Here is a 13,053-nt window from a genome sequence, read left to right on the forward strand (position 1 = left end):
TCGTGCATGCATGGGTTCTCTTCTCCGGCTTCCTCTCACAGTCCAAAACCATGCTCATCAAGTTAACTGGTCACTCTAAATTGTAGGCGTGTGCGTGTGTGTGTGTGTGTGTGTGTGTGTGTGTGTGTGTGTGTGTGTGTGTGTGTGTGTGTGTGTGTGTGTGTGTGTGTGAATGGTTGTCTATCAATGTGTCAGCCACGTGATTGACTGGCAACCAGCCCAGGGTTTACCCTGCCACTCGCTCAATGACAGCTGGGATAGGCTCCAGCCACCGGCGGCCCTGAACACCTTAAAGGGTTCAGAAAATGAGTTAATGAATTTAGTCTAAGGATGCTGCATCTTCAAACTAGCAGCTCACTTCAAGCTACAACAACCTGCATCAGGCCTTATGCATGAGGCGTCTGACGAACACTTCTTCAAACTGTGGCCTTACTTGACTCATGCACAGTTGAAGGATAAGTTCGGTTTATACAGCTTTTACATTGTTTATAGCATGGAGTAGAACAAAATACTCACCCAGAAGGTTTTCCTGATCCAAGCAGTGCTTCGGGAGATATTTAGATCCAAAATTGTGCAGCACGTCCGTATAATGGGATCCATCGGGGCATAGACAGCGCCGCTCCTAAAACTGCATTAATCGTTCAAAAACTTGTGTTTTTCACCAATATTCCATCATGGTCCGCTCCAGGTTAGTCCTCTGCGGCAGTCTGTGTCACTCTAGACAGCGCTGTGTGGCTGTAATGACCTCTGAACTGACTAAGACTTTGTTTACTTTTTCCCCTCTGCGCATGCGCAGTACTCTCTGAAGAGTTGACTCCACTTTCTCCTTTCTTTGAGGGGCAATCGTTATTTTGTTCTACTTCATTCTATAAACAATGTAAAAGCTGTATAAACCGAACTTATCCTTTAAGAAGAAGTCTGGGATGATGATTATGTGTTGTATCTTTCAGAAGTTCAGACTTTAGGACACAATAAGTTTTAAAGCTGGACAAGACTAGAATCCTAAAGTTTGTGTTTTATTTGTCGCAAGTAAAAATCTGCATCTGAAGACCACCACGGTGACAAAAGTAAAGAATACCTAAAAATGACACTTTGGCTGGGCGTTTAATGCAGCATTTTGCTTTGAGACACCAGGAGATGAACAATTTTTTTTTTTTTTTTTTTTTTGGTTTGTGTTGACAAATGTGGAGCATGGTGTGTGTTTTTCTCTCCATTCATTTGGTAAACATGTGCATACACAGAGTACTTCTGCCTGTGTATTGAGCCCCAGCCTTGAGCCCTAGCCTTGGAGATGTAGCTGGAGCCAGAGTCCAGCCTGCTGATCAATAGTAAATCAGCCGCTGGGGAAAGGACAGAAGAAGAATAGAAAAGGACAACAAAAGCGAGCCATACTCTCTCCATTTCACCCAGCTGCATCTTTCTCCTCTCACCTTGCACCATCGACCCTGGACCCGTGCACGCTCAAAACGTCCCTGTGTAAACACAAAGCTACTTGCTATTCTTGGTCACTAAACAGGGGGAGAGTGTTTGCAGCTTGCTGCCCTTCAACCATTAATTATCAATACGACTCAGCCTGAATCCTTAAAAATCCTTAACAAAATCACAATGAGTGCTCATGCCTCCTCCTGCTTTTCAGATCACATTCTGAGGAAGTGAAACAGCTTTGTTTACACTCGAGTGTTACATATTTTAAAATCTGCATTCAGCTGGATTCATATATGAAGAGCTGCTTACAATAACAGCACTCCACAAGCACATAACTTCCAGAGCTGCTATGAATACCACAATGATTTGATGAATGCCACAGCCCTTCAGAATAAAATGCAGCACACTCCAGGACATAATATGGAGTATGTGGATGAAAATAGGCATTCATGATGTATACTTAAGCTTCATTATTTACGTTTTATGTCCAATAAAAACCTTGGTGCAGGAGGCTGACTGGGAGCCTAACCACACTCATCTCTGCTGTTGACAAATCAAATACTGAGAGGTCGAAAAGGTCCATCTCATGTTCATTCACATGTAAATGACATGTGTAAAACATAAAAGTCAAACCATTATATATGCATCTACATGGATCAGTTAAAAGAATATGAGTCCATATCAAGGAAGTGTACGTTCACACAAAGACTTAGGCCTGAACCACAGGTATATGGATAGTTTTTGATCGGATATCTTTGTCCTTGTTTAAAAAAAAATCTCCGTCCACACCACAGAAATATCTGTCCATATGAAGAGGCCAAACTGAAAACGATTGCCTCTGAAGCCTGCAATGCCATGCCTGGTTGATAAGTGGCAGGTTAGCCAAATGTGAAAACCATAGAAGAAGAACATTATGAGCATGCGCAATCAAACACAGTGGCTGTTTTCGAATTTGCATACTATACTAGCAGTGCCTACTGATTCGACCATAATGTAGTACACAGTATGCAGTACGCAGTATGCAGTATGCAGTATGCAGTATGCAGTATGCGAACAAATGTCAGAGTTGTAGTATGAGAAAAACACCCAGATGACGTACTGAATCGCGAAAAAATCCACAGTATGCATCCGACCAGTCTGCTTCGCCTACTGTTACCCACAATGCAACGCACCTGGTCCCATATCAGAAGTGAAAATGGCAGAGAGCGGAGCAACAACAACCGGAGTAGCAGAGGAATAAAAATGTAAGAGCCATTTCTTTCTTTCTTATCTTTACATCCTCATCATCTCCACTACTGAAAGTCAATATAAAATGCTCTCTCTGGCAATATATTTAAAGATAAGTTACTCGCGGTTTGTTTATTTTGTACATTTTCGATAACGTTTTTTTTTTGGAAAAAAAGTCTGCCGTAGCCAACTTCCGGTTTCTTCGAACTGAAGACCAGCGTAGCATACTACAAAATTAACCCAACTAAACAGTCATACTACATACTGCTTATGAAAGTGGTATGTACTAGGCGAATTCAAAAACAGCCAGTGACTTGTTGCTAGGCGCTTGATGTCATCACGTCAACACCAGCTCTGTTTAACACCACTACATGGATCCACTCAACTGGATATTTTTTTATTTCTTCACTTTTTTATCCATTTTTAAAAATCTCCGTTAATGTGGGTGAAATCGCCGTGTTCGTTTGGTTGAGAGGCCCAATCGGACAGAAAAATGTGCATTTAGGAATATATCCATATACGTGTGGTTCAGGCCTAACTTTCTGTGATTGGCTCTTAGTCACTGCAGCTTTTGCACAGAGAGAAAACAACGGTGCTGCAGATGGAAACTCTGCATAATCAAATAATGGATGTACTTTAGGTGTATTTTACCGGACAGTTATTTTTGTAACTTTCACAAAACACTTGACACACTCATCTATGCACACACACCACCACTCCTACATCCCGCAGAGGCCGGATGTGAGCACAAAAATGTCCATCCCTGAGGAGATGAGACATATTCCAGCTGGAGAGCTACTCCATCAAAGCAGCTACAGCACGAGTCCCTCTTTTCTTCACACATCATGAGAATGAACTCCTCAGCAGCTAAATATAGAGGTGAGCCTCCGAGTCCAAGTCTCAGGGGCTCTGGACGAGCCTTATTTGATAATTTGACCTCATTTTATGGATCCCATAAAGCAGTCTAAGTGGAATTACAAGCAGAGACAGCGAGTGAAGGGCTAGAGGGGGTAGTGTGTGTGCAAGGAAGGGCAAAAGGGCACAGACTCCACACACACACACACACACACACACACACATATATCTTTATTTTTGTGTGTGAGCGTAAAAGACTGCTGCAGTTAGCGTCAGCCAAGCAGGAAAAAGTGGAGCGGATCCCAGTGGTGAGACTATTAGCGCCTGCGAATTATAAAACTATTAACCAGAATGTAGCTCCCAATTAAAAGATGATTCAATATCAAGATCTGATGGCTGAATTTTGATTAAGCAGAGACCCCATTAGGAGCGAGGGGAGATGGACGGCGGTCGGCGACTGGGCCTCCGTTTAAGAGGCAGTGGTCTAATACAGATTCCTCTCTTTTTGGGCAAATTAAGGTTAATTACTTTAAATAACATGGCTGCGAGCGGAGAGAGGGAGAGATGTGTTTTAATTCTCTGGACAGTCGGAGGGCAGGTGGAGAAGGTGGACCTGCTGTCTGCTGCAGGATACCGCAGGTAAGGGTGAATGAACACACACACACACACACACACACACACACACACACACACACACATTTAAATTTGTTTTACTCTCCTCAGAAGCTCTTTTGTCTCACTGTGTTCACTCATTAAATCCCTAAACCTAATTAATCCTTGTTCTGATCCTGACCCCAGACCCAGCTCTTACCTTTAACTTACACAGACCTCTGCTTCCACCTTATCCTGATTTTATTCTTTATCTAAACTCTGACTCTGATGCAGGAATAGCTTTAATTCTAAATTCTCCTGCCTTACAAAGCATTTATTTGACAAAAACTTACAAAAAATCTTGGCATTATAATTTCAGAATTTGCTGCATACAAGAAGCACAGGCTCCTCCATCTCTTAGTCACATAAAGACCTTGCATAAGTGCAGTGTATTTTCTCTTTTTTGGGGTTATTACTTCATTTCTAAGGCCTTTTTTTGCATCACAATGGTTACAAGGACACTAGGTAAGAGATTTGCCAGAATAACCTCATAAAACTACATCCTGGCTTTATGCCGGATGTCTCTAAGTAAAATTCACATCATGGAAAAGAATAAGTCCAGGAGAATATATAAAAATATATAACAGAGGTTCCTAATTTTTTTTTTTTTTTAATTCTTCTGCCTCTCTGGTGCCCCTGTGGTAGCTTTACATTATTTATTGCTAAAAAAAAATCCCAAATATCTCTCACTGGTGTTATTGAGAAAACCCTTGTTTCAGCCTCTGTCTGAACCACTTCTTCTTAGCTGCTGTCTCTTTAAGGCTCCCTGCTCCTCAAACCCCCTTCACTCTGATTGGCCAGCACTCTGAAGGCATATCAGGGGGCAGGGCTGTGAGCAGATCTTGGTGTTTGAAGCCCTGCCCCTCCACAAACCAGCTCAGAGAGCTTCCTTGATGACGTTATCACTTCAGGAAGTTTCAGGAAGATCAGGTGAAAATCTGGAAATCTGGTGCTATTTTTCGAACAAAGTATTTTGATCAGTTACGGACAGATCCAGGGATTTCTACAACACATGAATATGCAGAGGTTTGAAAATCTGCACACAATGAGTCTGATCATACAGAATTGTTACTTTATTTCTATGATTAGATATCCGAAAGCAGAATAGCCCCTCTTGACATAGTGTTGATACTTAAATACATGTTACATCAGACATAGTGACACTGTACAGTAGCTTTATAACCTTTCTGACGTGCTGAACACCTTTGTTATGCATCTAAATGAATATGGATGCAGAGTAAGTTCAGAAGCATTTTTTTGTAATTGAAAGTTTCTTGTCACATTGTAGTTAATGCATTCAGAACATTAAATGTGTCAGTAACACTTTGAGGGTGCTAAATTCCTCCTATTTTATAATTTATCAAATATTATCCAGCAGAATGGTTTAATTTGTGTGTACTGAGGTAAAGCCTTTGTTTCGCTGAAAGGCACATTTATAAAATGTGATACTCCTATTCAGATATTCAGATATATAAATACTAATATACATCCATTTGGGGTCTTCTGCATGCCCCGGCTACACTCTTTGAATCCACATCTCTGTCTTTGACCCTGACATCTGTTCGGTCATTCTGTTTATCACCCTTAGTCTCACCCTTTGTTCAAGCAGCTCCAAGAATGCTCCTGATGTCAAGCAGATACTGAAGGACAACATTTCCTCTCCAGCAGCAAACAAAAAAATCAGGCAGTCTGTAAACAGTGAACCTCATTAATGATTCCTGCTGTTGTCATCTCTGAGAGCTTCTCTGGGTCCTCTTCTAAACTCTGTCCTTCAAATTCAAGCAGTGGTGCAGTACAACAACAATTAAACTTATTCAGTATATTTGCTTCATTGTTGTAGATGGCATAAAAAGGAAATAATGTACTGTATATAATCAAATAAAAGAAAGAGAAGGTGAAGTTGAATGGGATCCCACTGCCCTCTCTGCCGCTGTCCATGGTACTGAACATGTTTAGTCTTTAGTACCATGGACAGCTACTCTAATCCATTTGCTTGTGTTCACTATTTTTCTTATGAAGACAGAATGTTATTACCTCTAAGTTTCCTTTTTTCTTTTCTTTTTCTTTTTTTTTAAATATATCATTTATTTTCCTGATATTTAGAAAGAAATAGACAAGGTGCAATAGACATATTTTTGAGCTGCCACAATAAGTACAGAAAGCATTGCATTAAAGATGCATAGTTATAAAGACAGAGGAATTCCCCCTCTAAAAAAACATACACCTGTCATAAAAAAAAGAAGAAAACATATTGTCCTCTGATTTTTAGAGCAACTCCACAAACTAAGAGGATTTAGACTACGCAGCATTCTTCAGATCCATTCATTTAGAGATTCCCCTCCACTCTAAGAAGCACAGAGTAAGACAGCCACCTGTTGAATAATCAATCTTCATTTAACACCTGCTGGGTTAATTTGAAGTTTGCAGAATGTGAGGAGCTAACACTTTGTCTGATCTACGGAGTTAAAACCCAGGGGAACGAGGAGCCGAGGCACACCTCCCCGTCCTCCGCTCAGAGCCGAGCAGAGTGTCGCCAGCCCATCATTCTCATGTGTTACTTTTCAATTTAAAGCAGAGAGGCAGAGTCTGGTCACTGCCAAGTCTTTGTAAGGGAGATGAAGAGCAGACTGAGAGGAAGATGGGACGGTAGGCCGGGCTGTATAATTGACACTGACAGAGAGCAGTCAGCCTTGATTAGTTCAGCCTTGGTAAGCAGTTCATTAGCAGACGGGGTTGAAGGGGGATGGCAGAGGAGAAGAAAGGATGGAGGCAAGTACAAGATGTGCAGAGACATTCAAAGACGGCACTGCAGGAGACAAATTCTGTAACACCACTACCTGGCAGACAGAGACTGGTTATTAAAAAATGTACAGGGTGAATTTCCAGAAGTTTCCTTAAGAGAATAAAGAGCTGAATTTAGAAAAAGAAGAAATCATCAGAAACTGGGCGAGACTTAATGTTTCCAACACAGCTGGTCAGTGATAACATGAGTAAAAATAGACTAAAGGAATTCACTTCCTGTGTTCTGATTTCCTGCTTGTTTTCACTGAGTGCAGCTTCCCAGTCCAACAGAATGAGAAGAAAACATGTTTCCATGTTGCTGCTTATGGTGTCCCTTTTGTCACCGGTATCTCAATATCAGTCATTATGTAGCCCCCAAAATTGACCTGCAAACACCTCCTAGCATATTTAAGTTTTTTTCCCCTTTTCTTTTCTTTTCTTTTCTTTTCTTTTCTTTTCTTTTCTTTTCTTTTCTTTTCTTTTATTCTATTTTATTCTATTTCATTTTATTTTATCTTATTCTATTTTATTTTATTTTATTTTATTTTACTTTTTATTTTATTTCATCTGATTTTTTTGTATTATTCTGTTTTGTTTTGTTTTATTTAATTTTATTTTATCTTATTTTATTATTTTTTATTTCATTTTATCTGATTTAAATTTGTTTTGTTTTATTCCATTTTTTTATTTTATTTTATATTTTACTTTATTTCATTTTAATCTTATATTTTCTTCTTCTTGAAGGAACTTTAACCATGCACCTTGGGTGTATTTGGCAGCACAAGAGAAATCAAAAAGGGCTTGCAACCAGCCATGCAATGAGGCAGAAAGATTCAAGGTTTAGGAAGGTTGTTGTTGTTGTTGTTGTTGTTGCTGTTGCTGTTGTTGTTGTTGTTGTTGTTGTTGTTGTTGTTGTTGTTGTTGTTGTTGTTGTTGTTGTTGTTGTTGTTGTTTTTGTTAGTGACTGGGGTCTCAACAACAATAGGATAGGAACCTGCAGCGGCTTGCTACTGGGCTTAGTAACAGATTATAAAGCCCAAAACTTGAAGGAAACTTAAGTATTTCACCAGGATTTCATCTGGATAAGAAACACTTGAACTTGCAGCTAACATGCAAACAGGGGATGCTGGATTGATTACAAAGATCATTTTAAGATGACAAGTGATATTCAGCACGAGGTTTGGGAATCTTATCAGTATCTCAGAACCACTATCACTACTGTAGATTGAGCTAAACTACCATACAGGTAGCTGGAACAATGATGAAACACATGGGACTCAAAAGAGCTACACATCTGCATATAAACTGCACATTGATGAACTCGATAGAAATCTTCAAATAGTAAGAGAATTCAAACCTTTTACCTCAGAACAGATCTCAAAAAACAGACTGGATCTTATAAACCGTTGTTGATACGTCCTCGTCCCCACTCCTGGAATAAGGCCTTTTTTTGCATGGAAATGATTGTTAGGTATTACTTTTAATTTCACAGATGAGATCTTCACCCAGATCTGGGTGTAAGCCCTATGTTTTAAACCACTGATCCCTCAATCTGTCTTTCCAGAAATAAGTTAAAAATGAACACAGAATGATCCTGATCAGTATGAGATGTTTTAACGTGTTGGTGTTCCTGCTGTGTCTTGTGTGAGTCTAAAGAAGTTGCTTCATTGTAACACAGGTCAAGACTCACTTCATGATTTCACGTGGGTTGAGATGTGTGGAAGTTTAACTGTATTTTGATGCTGATTATGTCCAACTCGCAGCGTTGGCTTTCATTAAAAGGTCCCTAAGTGTTTCCTTTTACAAGCTCTTCTCCAAGGTTAGAGGAGCCACTTCCAGCCCCACAGCTCTCTCCAGTCCTCTTTCTTTAGAGATACCTTGACTCAGTGAGAAAAAGAAGAACGATGCTGATGATGATGGTGATGATCATGGTTTCGTTGGCACTAAGGAACATATTCATTACCTTTTCTTTACCTAAAGAAATGAAGGAAACCGAAGGGCTCTCCTTGCTGTGAATAGAAGACACTAAAAGACAATAGAGGAGAGAATAAATTTCAGCCCAGTGTGTTGGAAGCAGGCGAGGCAGAGGGGAGACAGCACAAAAGAAGAAACACATCATAATGTTCCCTCAATGGTGGCTGACGTCAACACCTCATCCTATTATGGTCTATTGAACAGGACGTGGTCGGAGAGGAGAGAGAGCGGACGATAAGGCTTCCAAAATCATTCTGTTTGTGTGTGTGTGTGTGTGTGTGTGTGTGTGTGTGTGTGTGTGTGTGTGTGTGTGTGTGTGTGTGTGTGTGTGTGTGTGTGTGTGTGTGTGTGTGTACAGGAGATTCTGAGTCTGTAAAACAAAAGAAAGAAGGGGCAGCTGTTTGTGAGCTGGAAATCAAAGGGGACAAAACATGAAAGAGAGAATCTGTAAAGTCATCAGAAGGACGTAGCTCTGTGACGAGTTAAAGGTTCGTGATCACTCTGGAGTTTTAAAGATGAACGGTATTTGTGCTGAAATTACAGCTCTTGAGCATGCTAAAAATAAAGTACATGCAAATTGCAGGAGGGATAAACCCCATTCACATCAAAATCATTTTGTACAAACTAATACCAAAGCATAAATATTAACAGTACTGTACCTAACAAACCATACATTAAAATACAGTAAATGTTGATAAACACATAGCAACTAAACAACAACTTCAAGAAATGTTAAAAAAAAATAAAAAATAAAAAAATTGCAGTTCCTCAAGTGTCCACTTGAGGCTGGCTGCAGAAACAGCAGAAACCACACCAACACCCTTTCAGGAGGTGATCTTTGCTGCAGAAATAAACGTGTTTACACCCTGGTTCAAACATACTTTAATTATCCTGATTAAAAAAACTTCTTGACTCTATGTCAGATATATTTCTTATACCACACAACACACAGACTGTAGGTAAAAAGATGGAAAGCTTCCTAAAGTATTCAGAGCTCTCCCTCTGCTGGCCAACTGGCTACAGTGTAAGGTATTAACCCCCCTAGTTCTTATCATGCTGATTTATGTCTGAGTGATTATTTTTCTGTAACATTTACTTTAAATAAGTTATTTGATGGAATAAAAAGATGATTGATTGATAGCTGTGTTAACCAATGAGGTTCCTGTGTGCACCAGACTATTAGAGATGAACAGTTGGGGGAAGCGTAGTAAACACAAAGACAAGAGTCATTGAACTTAACAAAACTGAGAGAGTCTGCTTCAAAGCCACACAAGAGTCTGTTCTGCAGTGGACTGGACACACCTGAGGGTGACACCTGTTGGAGATACCATAATTTATCAAGTATATAAGGTGATGCTCTATATCCAAATGGTCACCTAGAGGCTGGAGGGGAAGAAGAAGAGGGGACCAGCTTGCACAACGCACTTGAAGTTTACTTTTCCACACAATTCCAAATGACAAACAGCAGCTGTGTCATTCAAAAAAGGCGTCATGACAATTAAAAACAAGGCAAGTGTTGGATAGCAAAAAAACTCAGTTCAGTGCAATCACAAGTACTTCAGGGTGCTGTCACACTGGACGTTTGAACCATGCTGTACCCAAGCATGTCCCACTGCGCAGCGCCTTTCCCCCACTGAAGAGTACGACCAGCAGTCACACTTCTCCAATATAAACCAGACACACGCATGGCCTGCCTACGTCATTGAGAAGCTGTTTACATAAGTCGTGATCTCATCAGAGTCGGCACAATGAGACATAGAAAACACTGCTTCAACTTTCTTTTTGGTCAAAGACAGCCCTCCAACACCCCTACTGTTTAAAATAATTGTCGCGAAGAGCAGTCACAGCGATCATACAATATGGATCATACCTCATATTCGCATACTTGTGTTAGTGCATGAAGTGAACCATGCTGAAGCCCACCTCTCCGAAGTGTGTCAAAGCAGAGAAGTGTGGTTGTGGTAACCCTGGCCAAACGATCTGGACTTTTGGGTTCCACCAAGTCATCCAAAACCTGTGCCGGTTGTAAAATGCCTGCCACACCACACGACCCACTCACAGAGAATGACCCAAAGACTGTACAATTGATGTCACCCGTCTATTTCTACAACAAATTTTTGAAGCAAATCGGCTATCGTGGTCATACTGGAAGTGGCAGGAGCTATGAGTACAGCATCTTACATCCTACATCCTCCATCACATCAAAATGTAACAGAGAACTTCACTTTTGTGAAGAAGGTAGAAACTCAATGAACACCTTTACATGCATTTTATCTGATATACTTTTGGTTGACTTTTATGGTGATTATACACAACCTGAACTTAAAAGCACATCAACTGTTGCACAGACCAAATTATACACGTGTAAACATTTCTCAGTGAGCTTGTCTGAGAGCCCTACTGGATGCTTCACGAGCCCAACTGATCTTATTCAAGCAAAAAGCTGGACATAAAGCCATCTGTGTTGAGACAGGCTGGTTAGCTGTCAGCTTTGTGTGCTTGTCTGCTCTAATATGACAAAGACTGAAAATAAAGGTGTTTTTATCATGTTTGTTTTTTAACATTTCATGTGCTGTCATGGTCTAACAAAATGAATCTGCTTAAAGAGAGCTGATTAAAGGCAGGACTGGCCCCTGTTTTTAAACACCTACATTATGTTTCATAACACACTCACACAAGCACAGAACACACACATGCTGGATCTCTGAGGCAAACACAACAAAGAGGCTCTGCGGCCTGAGCCAGCAGCCGACAAAAAGGCCATCCCGAACAGTGCCATGATCTAAATCCTAATCAAACATCATTTACAGCTTGTTTTATTTGGGCCCCTGGAGAGACGGTCCCTCCCCGCCATTCGCCATGGCAACCCGCCTCTCATTTCAGAAGTGTCATGCCACATTATCATCCGGCGGGCTCACATACACTCCCGCCTGACAACTTCACCGTGGACCCTGGTGAAAAATAGCGCGTTTTTTTTTTTTTACACTGCCTCTTCACCTCCCTCCTTTCCTTCCCTCCCTCCTCTCTATTTCTGTCTGTTCCACTCCCTGCTGTACCCCCCTCCTCCTCCATGCTCCTTTCTTCTCTCTGCAGGTAACCAGAGAAGATTGGATGTGTGATATATACCTCTCCTAATTGGAAACAAGTCTGGGCACTGGCATCGGTAACAGAAATAGATAACGATTAGCCAAAAGATGGATTGGACATGTATGGTGTCTAATGTGCATGAAAGTGTAATGATTTTTCATCAAGGTCACACTGAAACGCTTATAATCACACAAACATGCATACAATACGCTGCTGCTGCTATGTTGTGGATTCATTAATCAATGCTGCAGAATAAGTATTGCAGTTAGAGGCCGGCTCGGTGCTGTAATATATCAACCTGCTGATCCGATGCAGAACACTTCTGAACAGGCTTAAAACTCACGTGTGTGTGTTTATACTGCAGCGACAGGAAATGCCTGTGACCCACAGGTCAATGTGTGCTCATTTATTTAGGGTGGCTCATTTTTAAGGATATAAACAAGATGTAAATATAACTAGTGTTGGTTTCTTACAGCTTTGCAGAGCACAGACTTCACAATTAAACCTTATTTCTCAGTAGTGTCTCTGGTTTCTGTACCAAATAGATCTTCTTAACTGTTTTTCAATCATGTAGTGACCACATGAGCTACGTTTTAACGCAACAAGATTCAAGGTGTACTGCTGGCGTGTCATCAGGTGATCACACCAGCTTTGCATATTTATAGGAGACTATCATAAACCTCTGATGGTTGGTGATGTCACTGTCTTATCCTTTGATTGATGCTTATCATGTTCCTGCTGCAGGTGAATGTGCAAAATGTCACCAGGAGTTGCACCCATGCAGGAGATTTTATTATCATGCCTTTCTTTCTTTCTTTCTTTCTTTTTTTTTTTTTCAGGAACAGTTTCTTTCAGATTATGCAGTTTCAAACTAAATGAAAGCATGGAAACTGACGTCACCATTCCAAACTGTGTGCATTGTCTGCAACACTTTTCTTTAGAGGACCCCAAATTTCATTGCACTTAGGTAATAATTACACAAAGTTTTTTTTTATTTCTTTGAAATTACTCCGGAAGTTTCATGAGAATTTGGTGAAAATTAGCACTAAACTT

Source organism: Halichoeres trimaculatus, unplaced genomic scaffold (assembly GCF_033239565.1).
Source record: "Halichoeres trimaculatus isolate MK-OKI-2021-1 unplaced genomic scaffold, fHalTri1.1 fHalTri1_scaffold_9, whole genome shotgun sequence".
Lineage (NCBI taxonomy): Eukaryota > Metazoa > Chordata > Actinopteri > Labriformes > Labridae > Halichoeres > Halichoeres trimaculatus.